This window comes from Zingiber officinale, chromosome 3A (assembly GCF_018446385.1).
Source record: "Zingiber officinale cultivar Zhangliang chromosome 3A, Zo_v1.1, whole genome shotgun sequence".
Lineage (NCBI taxonomy): Eukaryota > Viridiplantae > Streptophyta > Magnoliopsida > Zingiberales > Zingiberaceae > Zingiber > Zingiber officinale.
The window spans coordinates 79,242,027-79,257,340 of record NC_055990.1 but is presented as its reverse complement, the minus strand read 5'-3'; positions in this window follow the sequence as shown (position 1 = coordinate 79,257,340).

Here is a 15,314-nt window from a genome sequence, read left to right as displayed (position 1 = left end):
AAATTTAATTATTAATTTTAATTATTTTTCTGCTAGCTCCCCCTAGATCATAGCCTCGATAAGGAACCCAATAATGTCCAAGTCCTACTTGATTGATCAGGTTGGACTTGGCATCCCAAGCTTGGACCGATTTACTATTTGGTTTGTTTATTAAGGATAGGTAAGATTTATATTTCTTTTTATATCCTAGTCTAGTTCGATTGTAGATTGCCCTTTGTGTTCCAAGAATCAAGTCAATATTCTTGGATCCCAAGGAAAATCGTTCTAGGGTTGTTTTCAAATCCTTTACCTGACTTTTCAGATTGGAATTCTCTTCCTCAAGTTTTTGAACTTGAGTTGAGGTTCCAGTCTGAACTTGATCAGTTAAGGATTCGTTGTTAGGCGTTTCTTTAAGTGCTAGAGGGGGGGGTGAATAGCGCTCGTGGCTATTTTGTTTTTCGAAATCGTAAAAGCTTGTTCAGAAATAACGCAGCGAAAAGTAAATAAAGTGGACACGAAGGATTTACTTCGTTCGGAGCCTGTGACGACTCCTACTCGAAAGCCCGCGATCCTTGATCGCTTTCGGTGGGCAACAACTATAATTTGTAAAAGCTATTACAAGCTAAGTACAATTTAAGCAGAAAAGAATATTGTACCGACAATAAAAAGACTAAAACTGAAGCTCCGGGTTGTCGTTGCAGCACTTCTGAGTCGAGACGTTAGCAGTTTGTCGCACGGAGAATGCTTAGAAGATTGTATCTCTAAAGCTGCACCTCAACCCTCCTTTTATATGAGGTTTCGGGTGCCTGGAGTGTGACGTGGCCAGCCAACCAGGTTGCTCCACGTCGCGAAGTCGCGCAGGGGATAAAAGTTGGTCTCGGGCGCCCGGACCTCCTTTTTCCAGGAGCCGCTTCTCCTGCAAAACAAGGTTAGTCCGAGCAATTGCATAACCTGCAAGACAATGTTAGAATCTGATAATTCATAAGTGAAAAAGAGCTGACAGTCTTCGGACTGTCCGAGTCTGACTTCGGATTTCCAACCGGAAACCCTAGGTCGACCCGACGCCTAATGTTCCCTCTACGGGGAACGCGTCCTCACCTACTCCACTCAGGAGATTTACCTGATTCTAGTCCGGTCCTCCAGACCGACTGGACTTTTCGCCTAGGGTTACCCCCCTAGGACCTAGGGTTACCGCCCCGTAGGGTTTTTCTCCACCTAGGGTTACCGCCCCCGAGGACCTAAGGTTACCGCCCCTTAGGGTTTTCCTCCACCTAGGGTTACCGCCCCTTAGGACCTATGATTACCGCCCCTTAGGATTTTCTTCCACCTAGGGTTACCGCCCCCTAGGACCTAAGGTTACCACCCCTTAGGGTTTTTCACCTGCCTAACCACAGCTAGGGCTTTCCTGAAACACTCATTCAAACATGTTTGATCACACACTAACTTAACTTTGAATCCTTTGCCATTATCAAAACTAAGGTTCGATCGTCGGATGCTTTCCGCACCAACAGAAAGGAATAAAAATGGTACTCTCCTTTCTTATTTATCCTTAATGATAAAATAAAGGGAAAATGTCCCTATACATCCCCCTTGATATCTCAAATCCCTCTCCTCATTAACTCCCACGAAAATAGAAGAAAGAAAGAAAAGAAAAGAAAAGAACACAAGGAGAAGGCAACTTGTCTTTTGCTTATTCTTTTCTTAATCAAGAGAAGAGGAGGTAAGCTACTTGGTTTTCTCTTGTTCCTTTAATTAACCATCTTCTCACTCTTAACTAACATTTCCATTCTTTTCTATTCACATATTATTCATTACTCTAGTGGTTACCATACACCAACTTAATTCTATCATTTGTGGAAGGTTCAAGGTTCAATCCTTGACCTCGCCCTTTCTTTCCATTTTTTTGGTTTCTATTTCTATTTCTCTTTTTCTTTTATTCTAAAAGAAAAAATACTCATAGGTATAGGTTATCATTTCGTGGGTGTTACAGTACCCCATACCTCATAGAAAGTTCGTCCTCGAACTTAAACTAGCTTCGGATATTTCCGTTTCATATCGTCTTCTCGTTCCCAAGTGGTTCCTTCGAACCGTTGATTTTGCCACAGGACCTTTACTAAGGGTACTTCTTTGTTCCTCAGTCTTTTGACATCTCGACCTAATATCTGAACCCGTCGGTTCTCATAAGTTAGGTCTTCTTGCACTTGTACTATCCGTGGTTCGATTACTTGATCCATGCTCGGAACACATTTCTTTAGCATCGAAACGTGGAACATGTTGTGGATGGCTGACATCTCTTGAGGCAGCTCTATTTCGTAAGCCACCTTGCCAACTCTTTTCAAAACCTGATATGGTCCCTCATAACGCGGGATTAATTTTCCCTTCTTTCCGAATCTCATCACTCCTTTCATAGGAGCTACTTTGAGGAATACTGAATCTCCGACACTGAATTCTAATGGCCTTCATCATTTATCGGCATAATTCTTTTGTCGGCTCTGAGCAGTTTCTATTCTTTGGCGGATGTTCTATATAGCACGGGTGGTGTTATCGATAAATTCTGTTTGGAATCCCATCTCTTTCTTTTCACCACCTTCGTACCAACATATAGGGGATCTACATTTCCTCCCGTACAGAGCCTCGTAGGGCGCCATTCCAATAGTAGTCTGGCAACTATTGTTGTAGGCGAATTTCACTAAGCATAGATATCGGCACCAGCTTCCTTTGAAATCTAAGGCGCAAGCCCGTAACACGTCTTCTAGTACTTGGTTCACCCTTTCTGTTTGTCCATCGGTCTGAGGGTGGAAGGCTGTACTGAATAATAGCTTTGTGCCAAGAGCCTTCTGAACACATTCCCAAAAATGTGACACAGAGCGACCATCTCTGTCAGAAATGATGGTTTTAGGAATCCCATGTAATCTAATAATTTCTTTGACATATAATTGAGCCAGTTGCTCAATTGAATAAGTCATCTTGATTGCTAGAAAATGGGTGGTTTTGGTTAATCTATCCACAATTACCCATATAGCGTCATAGTCGTTTGTTGTCTTAGGTAATCCTGAAATAAAGTCCATAGAAATATCTTCCCATTTCCATTCTGGAATTTGGACAGGCTGCAGTAATCCTCCAGGCCTCTGGTGTTTTGCTTTAACCCACTGACAGGTCAGGCAGGAACTAACGTACTGAGCCACATCTCTTTTCATACCGGACCACCAGAATTTTTTTTTCAAATCTTGGTACATTTTGGTGGATCCCAGATGCATTGCATAGGGTGTTGCGTGGGCTTCTCCTAGTATCTTTTTCCGTAACTCTGGGTCATCGAGAACACATAAGCGATCCTTGAGATATAATATCCCACTGTTAGTGATACGGAATCCATCATACTTTCCCTCTAACATTTCTTGCTTTATCCGCAGGATGCTCAAGTCACGAGTCTGCTTTTCCAATACACATCGAACAGCGTCGGTGCTATAGTCAGGGTAGAGAGTTGTCCGGTCACATCTTCAGCCCCGTAGCACGGATTTTCCCTGGGTTCCCCAATGAACTCGAATATCGGTTCAACTTTAGGTCGAAAAACTACTTTTCTTTGACAGTACTTGATTGAAGCGCCGTACTTGCTTAAGAAATCCAAGCCCAGTATAATGTCAAAATCCTGCATGTCGAGTACTATCAGATCGCAGTAGAGTTCTCTATCTGCGATTCGGATAGGCACGGCTCGCAGCATCTGATCGGATGGCATCATTTCTCCCGAAGGCAGGGTCGTCAAAAATTTTCCATTTAAGACTTGTGGTGGCATCTCTAACTTCTTCATGAAAGGCGTGGAGACAAATGAGTGTGTCACCCCAGTATCAAATAACACAGTAGCATACTGACTGAAAATAGGTAGCTGACCTGTGACAACTGTAGAAGCTCTCGCCATGTCTTCCTTGGTGAGATAGAAAACCCTGGCATTCGTCGTCTCTGGTGGGGCTTCTAATCTCCCTTGGCTAATCGTAGTCCCTTCTAGAGCCGCTTGCATCTGATGTAGCTGTGCGGGGGTACTCTTGTTCTGGTCATACTGCTGAGATGGTACCTGGAGCAGGGTAGGGCAGTCTTTGACCATATATCCTTCCTATCCACAATTGTAGCACTTTCTCTTTCCCTCGTTCATCGCCTTCTGATAATGTTCGGTGATCAAGGCACTGCTGATTAGATCTTCCGTGGTTTGCGGTCTATTAACTCCGCTGGCCACATTCAAAGCTATCTCATGTCAGAGCATCTTCAACATTAGTCTGACCCGTTCTCTTTCCGTGCCGACCAACTCTGGACATATGCGTGCGAGGCGGTTGAAGCGCTTCACTGCTTCGTTGACAAATAAGTCACCTTGCCGGAACTCGGTGAACTCGTCGTAATGTTGATTCGTCACTCGCATATGGAAATACTCCTCCAAGAACTCTGCTTCAAAATCTGCCCAATTCATCAGGTTGACTTGTCTTTTGGTCTTAACTCTTTCCCACCACATTCTTGCATCTCCGGAAAAACAAAATGACACGCACTTGATCTTTTCTGGTACGGGCCAATCCAGCAGTTCTACAATACTTTCCACTGTCTTGAATCAGGCCTGAGCATCCCATGGCTCGCAAGTACCTGAGAAGTTCTCCGGCTTCAGCCTTAGCCACTGTATTAAGTAGGTCTCCTGTCGGACCACTGGGCCAGGGGCTACTGGTGGTACTGGTGCAGCTATTGGTATGACGGGCACTACATTCTGATTTACTGGCGGGGTGGTAGGGTTTCCTTGCTGATTCATCAGGGCAGTGATCACTTGTTGTTGATCCGTGATCTGACGTTTGAGGTCTGTAACCACTTGGGTCAGATCTGGTGGAGTCACTGTCTCCTCGGTCCAGTTTCCCTGTCTTCTAGTAGCTATGTTTATCTTCATAAATGACAACAAGGCTAGCATAAGTCATCATTGTTCTTAACCAGGCTAATATAAGGTGATTATCATTCCAAATAAGTCCTAGCATACATTATCCTATCCTACCATCATGCATCCCTAGACTAAAAATGTGAATCATAAAAAAATATAGACATGCATAATAGATTAAAAACACTACTTATCATGCATAAAAGAAATAAGGTAAGCATAGAAATTCTTACTTGGAGTGACAGAGTAGAGGCTTGATGTGTGGGTAGCGGGAAGGCTAACTTGGCTCTGATACCAACCTGTAACGACCCACCCCCTCCTGCTAGTGGAGGCGGTGTTACTTTCTACATACATAACGTACGTACATGAATTTCTAAACAGCGGAAGTAATCGTTCATTTTTTTCTCAACTAATCATACTAGCATGCTCAGCATAGTTACAAACTTAAAGAGTCATAATATCCATATCTTAACATAAGCATAAGTAAAGTGATCATGCAAGTCATCAACATAAAATAAGCATAGTTCATATCAATCCTAAATCAACATAAGCAGGTCTTTCTTTCTTAGCCAAGCCACCACCACACACATCTCCTGCCCCTCCTACTGCTCCTTTAGTTTATCCATCCTTTACCTTTATCTGTGGTACAAGGAAAGTAACTATAAGCACACAAGGTTTAGTGAGATCTGTTGGAGTGTATACTTAAAAGTTTAACTTTTGTACACATTTATTTTGAAATAAAGAATCACATTGGTCAAATGTTTATATTTATTTGTTAAATGTAATTGTTCAATTAATTTATATAGTAGATAACATGGAGTGTGGAGTTACACTTAGAAGATCATGTTGTCGGTTCTCTATAAATTATAAACAATTGCTCACGACTAAGATGGAAAGGAACAAACCATCAGAATAGACGTAGTGTATTTAAGTATTAGTTTATCTTGACTAATAAATTACACTGATACACTTTAAGTGTATTGAGTAGGATCATTTAGGTAAGTTCTTTTTGTACTGACTTAGTAAAAGAACTAGACCTTAGTTATTATGGAAGTGTGTGCTCTTAATCCTAATATAATAACAAGCATGTATATTTAATATTTATTTCTTTGACATATCAAAGGGTGAGGTTTAGCTCGATAAATCAATATGCCCGATAAGTTGGGAAATGATATTACTTATAGTATGTGTTGTTGATTATAGAAGGAATCTGTGTCCTAATTATCTAGGTTGAGAATGTCCCCAAGAGGAGCTCATAAGGATTGCCATGTTAAACCCTGCAGGTGGACCTAGTCCAATATGACAATAAAGTTGAGTGGTACTACTCTTAGAGCTAGATATTAATTAAATGAGTTGTCAGTAACTCACTTAATTAGTGGGCATTCGTAATCTTAAACACAGGGAGACTAACACACTCATGATAAGAAGGAGCCCATAATGTAATTTGGGATTGCTGCGGTAGTGCGGTAATAACTCTCTAGTGGAATGAGTTATTATCGATGAACTTGAGTTGTGTGTTCGGGGCGAGCACGGGATACTCAAGCTCATCGGAAGGCCAAAACCAATTTCTCCTCTAGGTCCCTGTTGTAGCCTCAATAAAGCCTCAAGTCCATAAGAAAAGCCTATCTTGGTGTCCAAGAAGGGGTCGGTTCATTGCTTGGTGACCAAGCAAAGGCCGGCCGCATATTCTCTAGAAGTGGCCAGCCCTTGCCTTGGGCAAGGGGGCTAGCCGTAATATTTAAATTAGAAAGGTTGTTTTTGAATTTTTAAATTTCCTCAGATATTTACAATTTGTAAAAAGAGAGATTTTAAAAATTTATAAAATTTTCCTAATTTAAATTAGGCCACAAGGTTTTAAAAGAGAGTTGCAAAATTTATAAAACTTTCTTTTAAAATGAAATATTATTTGAGATGTTTTAAATTTTAAAACTTGATTTTAAATTTTAAAACTTTCCTTTTAATATCCACATTAGAAAAAAAAAGAGTTTGTAAAATTTTATAAGAAGTTTTCTTCTTTTAAAATTTTATAAAATTTTTTTCTTTCTTTCCCTTTAAATAAGTGGCCGGCCACCTTGCTTGGTGCCCAAGCAAGGGGCCGGTCTAATAATTAAACATCAACAAATAGTTGTTTAATTAATAGATCTATCTAGGATTGATTAATTAAAAGGAAAGAAAAAGAAAAAAATTAAAAGGAAATAGGAATGAGTCTAATTTTTATAAAACTCTTTCCATAATTTTCCGTTGGGAAACTAATATAAAAAGGGGGGGAAGGGGAGGCCTTAAAAACATAACAATTGATATTGTGTTGTTGGAGATCATCAAGTGGTCGGCCCCTCTCCCTCTCTTCCCTTTGCTCTCTTTTGCTCCTTTGTGGTGGTGGTGGCCGAATTCTAGAGAAGGAGGAGAAGCTTTACGGGTGGTGTTCGTCTTGGAGGATCGTCGCTCACACGACGTCTAAGAGGAGGCGAGGGATACGGCAGAAGATCTCGAGGTTTTTAGCATACAAGGAAGAGGTATAACTAGTATTTAATTTCCGCATCATACTAGTTAAATTTTCTTTGTATAAATACCAAATACAAGAGGCATTCGATTCTTGTTTTTTGAATTTAATTTCGATGTTGTGTTCTTTTTCTTTTTTCCTTGTGATTTGATTGTTCCTTTTGGTTAACCTAGAGTTATATAAGGAAATTAAATATTAACTTTCCTTAAAAGGCTTTGTCTAGTCGGTGGTGGTTGCTCCCATATCCAAGAAGGCCAAGTGCCTCGCCATGCAGCACTAGAAGCCAATTTTGGAAACTAATATTTAATTCAATTTATAACCTAGGTGATTTGGATCAAACGTGTTATGTTCCGCAGGAGATCCAAATCTAAACCTAAAAGAACATATAAGTTAAACTTGTAATCAAACGTGTTAAGTTCTGCAGGAGATACAAGTTTAACTTAAAAGAACACATGGTAGCTAGGAAAGGTTCAGATCACGTACAAAATTTTTGTACAGTGGAGCCATTGGGTTTTCCGAGTAGCAACCAACAATTGGTATCAGAGCTAGGGTTTTGCCTTTGTGTATTTGGTATTAGTTTAATTAAGCACATGTCATACATAATTTAGGCAGGTTAATAGTAGGATGTGCTAACTTTGTGGATGCATGATCCTAGTATTATGGCTTATAGTTATTATGTGTGTGATTGGACGCTTGGACATGTCAAGGGCATTTATTATGTGTGAATGATTGTATTATAAAATACAGCAGGAGCTGTATTTAGTTTTATTATGATTTTATTTTTTGATCTAGATACATGTGCATTCCTTTTATGGATTATAGGATCGACAGATGTAAATTTTATTTTATGTTCGATCTAGTTTACATGTACATTCCTTCGAGGAATATAGGATCGGAAAATGTAAAATTCTATTTATGTCACAGATCGAATCTTGCAAGGTGTGCAACCTTTTGAGGATCAGAGTGGCGCAACGGAACAAGGAGCAAGATGGATGCGACAACTAGACCCGGTGGCGGTGGCCAAAGACACACGGAGGACAACAATAGATAAAAGCCATAATAGTTGAAAATTAGTTTTTCTATTTATTGCTTTTGTATTGTGTTGTGTGTGAATGTTAGTGTACATGTTTAGTAGGCTAGCATCTTCAAAATTCCTCACTTTAAATAACTAAGTGGGAGAGGAATTTATTTTAGTGAATTCCACGGTCTCCATTACTGGTTTGTAAGTGATGCAAACAAACTTGCGCGTTGGCTCTGAGTGCCTTCCTCCATATCGGATGAGTTTGTTGCGGATCACTAGACCAAACTTCCATTTCGGATGACTATAGGAAAATAATTAAGAGCGTGTGATCTTCCCCATCGGAAGGGGCACAATCTTATTAATGGACTTAGTGTCAAGTAATGGTATACACTTAGGCACGTCTAATAGTATTGTCCCCATCGGAGTCACTGCTATTATTTGTGTGACCGAAGGAAACCAACTATTAATTTTATTTGTCAAAAAGTTAGGTTGACAAGATAATAAAATTAATGGGAAATACCATCCTTTTACAAATGTTGAATTTGTATACGTCCACACTATCGTGGCATACAAAATTCATGGTGTTTTAAGGTGTTGGTTAATTTAAAATAGTATTGTTTGAGGAATCAATATTATTCTAAATTTAGAGTTCTGACCAAAATTTATTTTATGATTCTTAGGATAACTTTCAACCCACTGGCCATTATTCTAAAAGAAAACAGACTTACTGGTCCCAACTATATAAATTGGAAAAGAAACCTGGACATTGTTTTAACTGCTGAGGGCTATAAGTTTGTACTGTCAGAGGAATGCCCAGAAACACCTAGCAATGATTCTACCCCAGAGGAGATTCAGCATCATAGTAAATGGGTAAAAGCTGATGAGATGGCGCGGTGTTACATCTTGGCTTCGATGTCAAATGTATTGCAACATCAGCATCAGGACTTACCAACAGCCTATGATATAATGAACAATCTCAAGGACTCTTCGGACATCAGAATCGGGCTGCTAGGCAAGAGGCAATGAGAAAATTGATGATAGCCACCATGACTGAGGGGACTCCCGTGAGGGATCATATTCTCAAGATGATGGCTTACTTAAACGAAATAAAAGTTCTTGGAGGGGAAATTGATGGGGAAACCCAGGTCGATATCATCCTCCAAACGCTGCCAAGAAGTTTTGAGCATTTTCACCTGAACTATAATATGAATAAAAGGATGTATTCATTGGCGGAACTTCTAACAGAACTTCAGGCAGCGAAGAGTTGTTTCGTCAACATTTTCAAATTCACTATGCTGAAAATGGTTCTACTTCTAAGCCGAAGGGCAAGAAGAAGAAGAAACAAAATGGCTCAGTAAAGAAGGTGAATAAACCTCAAGGTGCAGGACAAAAAGATGGAATAAAGAAGCCGAAGGGCAAGTGCTTTATTTGCAAGCAGACTGGACATTGGAAGGCGGACTATCCTCGTAGGAAAAAGAACAATAAAGGTATATCTCATACTCTAGTAGTTGAAACATGTTTAGCGTTGTTATCTACCAACACCTAGTGTGTACATACGAGAGCCACTGATCATGTCTGCAATTCTTTGCAGGGGTTCCAGGAAACCCGGCGACTATTTGATAGAGAGATAACTATCTACATGGGCAATGCTACTAAGGTGGCAGTTGTTGCAGTGGGAGACGTCTACTTATCATTTGATAGGAATAGGAAATTGGTTTTAAGGAATTGTCTATATGTACCCAGTTTTAGAAAGAATTTAATTTCAGTTTCTAAACTGTATTTGGATGGATATTCAGTTTCCTTTAGTAACAATGTGGTTATAAAGAGAAATAAAGTGATTATCTGTTCTGGTGCATTGGTTGGCAATTTATATACTTTAAATCCAATTTCTCCCACAAAGCAAAATATGGAAATTAATAACACATCTTCTAACTCTAATAAGAGAAAAGAACCTTCGGAAATGAACCAAACACATATTTGGCATCTAAGGCTTGGTCATATTAACTTAAGTAGGATTCAAAGGCTTGTAGACGATGGACTCTTGGGTCCATTAGAGTTGGAAAACTTTCCAACGTGTGAATCCTGCTTGGAAGGTAAGATGACCAAGAGACCTTTTAAGGCCAAGGGGTATAGAGCCAAAGAAGCGTTAGAATTGGTTCATTCTGATTTGTGTGGTCCTATGTCTATCCAAGCTAGAGGTGGCTTTGAAATTTTGTATCTTTTATAGACGATTATTCAAGATATGGATACATTTACCTAATGCGCCGCAAGTCTGAGTGCTTTGATAAGTTCAAAGAGTACAAGGCTAATGTGGAGAAATGTCTAGGTAAAAGTATCAAGACACTACGGTTTGATCGTGGTGGCGAATACCTCTTAGGAGAGTTTAGGAATTACTTATTAGAGGCCGGGATTCAATCCCAATTATCCGCACCTGGTACACTCCAACAGAATGGTGTGGTAGAACGAAGGAATAGGACTTTTATGGAGATGGTTAGATCGATGATAAGTTATTTAGAATTACCAAATTCATTTTGGGGATACGCTCTGGAAACAACAGCTCACATTCTGAACTTAGTACCTTCTAAATCAGTATCTTCTACTCCCACAAAATTATGGAATGGGCGGAAGCCCAGTCTAAGACATATTCGAATTTGGAGTAGTACAACACATGTGCTGAAACAAGATGCTGATAAGTTAGAATCTCGTACAGAAGTTTGTATGTTTGTGGGGTATCCCAGAGGAACGAAAGACGGTTTATTTTATAGTCCTAAAGACCAGAAGGTCATTGTTAGCACCAATGCCCATTTTTTAGAAGAAAACTATATAATGGATCACAAGTCCAGTAGTAAAATTATTCTAGAAGAACTTAGAGAGGACACGTCTACTTCAGTACCAACAGTACAAGATGAAGTACCACAAGAGACTGCAACACGTGTCACACATGATACACAACCACAGACGGTGCCTTGTCGTAGTGGGAGGGTTGTAAGGTAGCCCGAGAGATTCATGGTTTTGGGTGAGTCTTCGGACTTGATCCCAGGCAAACATGAACCAGATCCCCGGACATATGATGAAGCACTCCAAGATATAGATGCAGTATCTTGGCAAAAGGCAATGAATTTCGAAATAGAATCTATGTATTCTAATAAGGTCTGGGAGCTTGTAGAACCACCTGATGGTGTAAAAGCCATTGGATGCAAGTGGATCTATAAAACGAAAAGAGGGACAGATGGGAAGGTAGAAACCTTCAAAGCAAGGCTTGTTGCGAAGGGGTACACTCAGAAAGAGGGGATCGATTATGAGGATACCTTTTTGCCGATTGCTATGCTTATGTCTATCCGGATACTCTTATCCATTGCCGCTCATATGGATTATGAGATTTGGCAAATGGATGTCAAGACAGCTTTCCATAATGGAAGTCTTGAAGAAAACATCCATATGAAACAACCAGAAGGGTTCATTGAAAAGGGCAAAGAGCATCTAGTGTGCAAGCTTAATCGGTCCATTTATGGACTGAAGCAAGCTTCAAGATCTTGGAACATCCGGTTTAATGAAGTAATCCAGTCATATGGATTTATTCAGTATCCGGATGGGTCTTGTGTATACAAGAAGTGTAACGGAAACATGGTGGTATTTCTTGTACTATACGTAGATGATATTTTTTTAATTGGCAACAATGTCAAGGTATTATCAGACGTAAGGGTATGGTTGTCCAAACAATTTGATATGAAGGACTTAGGAGAAAGTGCACACATCCTTGGGATCAAAGTTATAAGGGATCGCAAGAAAAGAATGTTGTGCCTATCCCAAGCTTTATATATAGATACAATCCTTGCTCGTTTTAGCATGCAAAACTCCAAGAAAGGTTTCTTACCTTTTAGGCATGGAGTAGCCTTATCTAAAGAGATGTCTCCAAAAACATCAAAGGAGATTGAGGACATGAAGGCAGTTCCTTATGCTTCGGCTGTAGGAAGCCTCATGTATGCAATGTTGTGTACGAGACCTGATATCTGTTTTACCGTGGGCATGGTTAGCAGATATCAAAGTAACCCTGGACAAGGACATTGGACTGGAGTAAAGCATATATTAAAGTACCTGAGAAGGACTAGAGATTATATGCTAGTTTATCAAGTAGACGATTTACTCCCTGTGGGTTACACGGATTCGGACTTCCAATCAGATAGGGACAACAGTAAGTCTACATCAGGCTATGTGTTTACTTTAGGAGGTGGAGCCATTGCATGGAGGAGTGTTAAGCAGAAATGCATCTCAGACTCAACCATGGAAGCTGAGTATGTGGCAGCCTCTGAGGCAACCAAAGAAGTTGTATGGCTCAGGAACTTTCTAATGGACTTAGATGTGATTCCTGGTTTGCCCATGATCGTCACAATTTATTGTGATAATAGTGGAGCATTTGCAAACTCGAAGGAACCACGAGCCCATAAGGCAAGTAAACATATAGAGCGCAAGTACCACCTGATACGAGACATCATCAAGCGAGGAGAAGTTGTGGTCGCCAAGATAGCATCAGCAGATAACCTGGCAGATCCTTTCACTAAGGCCCTTCCGGCGAAAGCTTTTGATCGGTATGTGGAGGGGATGAGAATCAGATGTATGGCAACAGATATGGCAGCTTAGACTTTTAGTATAAGTGGGAGATTGTTGAAGTGTATACTTAAAAGTTTAGCTTTTGTACACATTTATTTTGAAATAAAGAATCACATTGGTCAAATGTTTACATTTATTTGTTAAATGTAATTGTTCAATTACTTTATATAGTAGATACCATGGAGGGTGGAGTCACACTTAGAAGATCATGTTGTCGGTTCTCTATAAATTATAAACAGTTGCTCACGACTAAGATGGAAAGGAACAAACCATCAGAATAGACGTAGTGTAATTAAGTATTAGTTTATCTTGACTAATAAATTACACTAATACACTTTAAGTGTATTGAGTAGGATCATTTAGGTAAGTTCTTTTTATACTGACTTAGTAAAAGAACTAGACCTTAGTTATTATGGAAGTGTGTGCTCTTAATCCTATTATAAAAACAAGCATGTATATTTAATATTTATTTCTTTGACTTATCAAAGGGTGAGGTTTAGCTCGATAAATTAATATGCCCGATAAGTTGGGAAATGATATTACTTATAGTATGTGTTGTTGATTATAGAAGGAATCTGTGTCCTAGTTATCTAGGTTGAGAATGTCCCCAAGAGGAGCTCATAAGGATTACCATGTTAAACCCTGCAGGTGGACCTTGTCCAACATGACAATAAAGTTGAGTGGTACTACTCTTAGAGCTAGATATTAATTAAATGAGTTGTTAGTAACTCACTTAATTAGTGGACATTCGTAATCTTAAACACAGGGAGGCTAACACACTCATGATAAGAAGGAGCCCATAATGTAATTTGGGATTGGTGCGGTAGTACGGTAATAACTCTCTAGTGGAATGAGTTATTATCGATGAACTTGAGTTGTGTGTTCAGGGCGAGCACGGGATACTCAAGCTCATCGGAAGGCCAAAACCAATTTCTCCTCTAGGTCCCTGTTGTAGCCTCAATAAAGCCTCAAGTCCATCTAAAGAAAATCCTGTCTTGGTGTCCAAGAAAGGGTCGGTTCATTCCTTGGTGACCAAGCAATGGCCGGCCACATATTCTCTAGAAGTGGCCGACCCTTGCCTTGGGCAAGGGGGCCGGCCGCAATATTTAAATGAGGAAGGTTATTTTTGAATTTTTAAATTTCCTCAGATATTTACAGTTTGTAAAAAGAGAGATTTTAAAAATTTATAAAATTTTCCTAATTTAAATTAGGCCACAAGGTTTTAAAAGAGAGTTGTAAAATTTATAAAACTTTCTTTTAAAAAGAAAGATTATTAGAGATGTTTTAAATTTTAAAACTTGTTTTAAATTTTAAAACTTTCCTTTTAATATCCACATTAGAAAAAAAAAAGAGTTTGTAAAATTTTATTAGAAGTCGTCTTCTTTTAAAATTTTATAAAAAAATTTTCTTTCTTTCCCTTTTAATAAGTGGCTGGCCACCTTGCTTGGTGCCCAAGCAAGGGGCTGGTCAAATAATTAAACATCAACAAATAGTTGTTTAATTAATAAATCAATCTGGGATTGATTAATTAAAATGAAAGAAAAGGAAAAAAAATTAAAAGAAAATAAGAATGAGTCTAATTTTTATAAAACTCTTTCCATAATTTTCCGTTGGGAAACTAATATAAAAAGGGGGGAAGGGGAGGCCTTAAAAACATAACAATTGATATTGTGTTGTTGGAGATCATGAAGTGGTCGTCCCCTCTCCCTCTCTTCCCTTTGCTCTCTTTTGCTCCTTTGTGATGGTGGTGGCCGAATTCTAGAGAAGGAGGAGAAGCTTTCCGGGTGGTGTTCGTCTTGGAGGATCGTCGCCCACACGACGTCTAAGAGGAGGCGAGGGATATGGCAGAAGATCTCGAGGTTTTTAGCATACAAGGAAGAGGTATAACTAGTATTTAATTTCCGCATCATACTAGTTAATTTTTCTTTGTATAAATACCAAATACAAGAGGCATTCGATTCTTGTTTTTCGAATTTAATTTTGATGTTGTGTTCTTTTTCTTTTTTCCTTGTGATTTGATTGCTCCTTTTGGTTAACCAAGAGTTATATAAGGAAATTAAATATTAACTTTTCTTAAAAGGCTTTGTCTAGTCAGTGGTGGTTGCTCCCATATCCAAGAAGGCCAAGTGCCTCGCCATGCAACACTGGAAGCCAATTTTGGAAACTAATATTTAATTCAATTTATAACCTAGGTGATTTGGATTAAACGTGTTAAGTTCCGCAGGAGATCCAAATCTAAATCTAAAAGAACATATAAGTTAAACTTGGAATCAAACGTGTTAACTTCCGCAGGAGATACAAGTTTAACT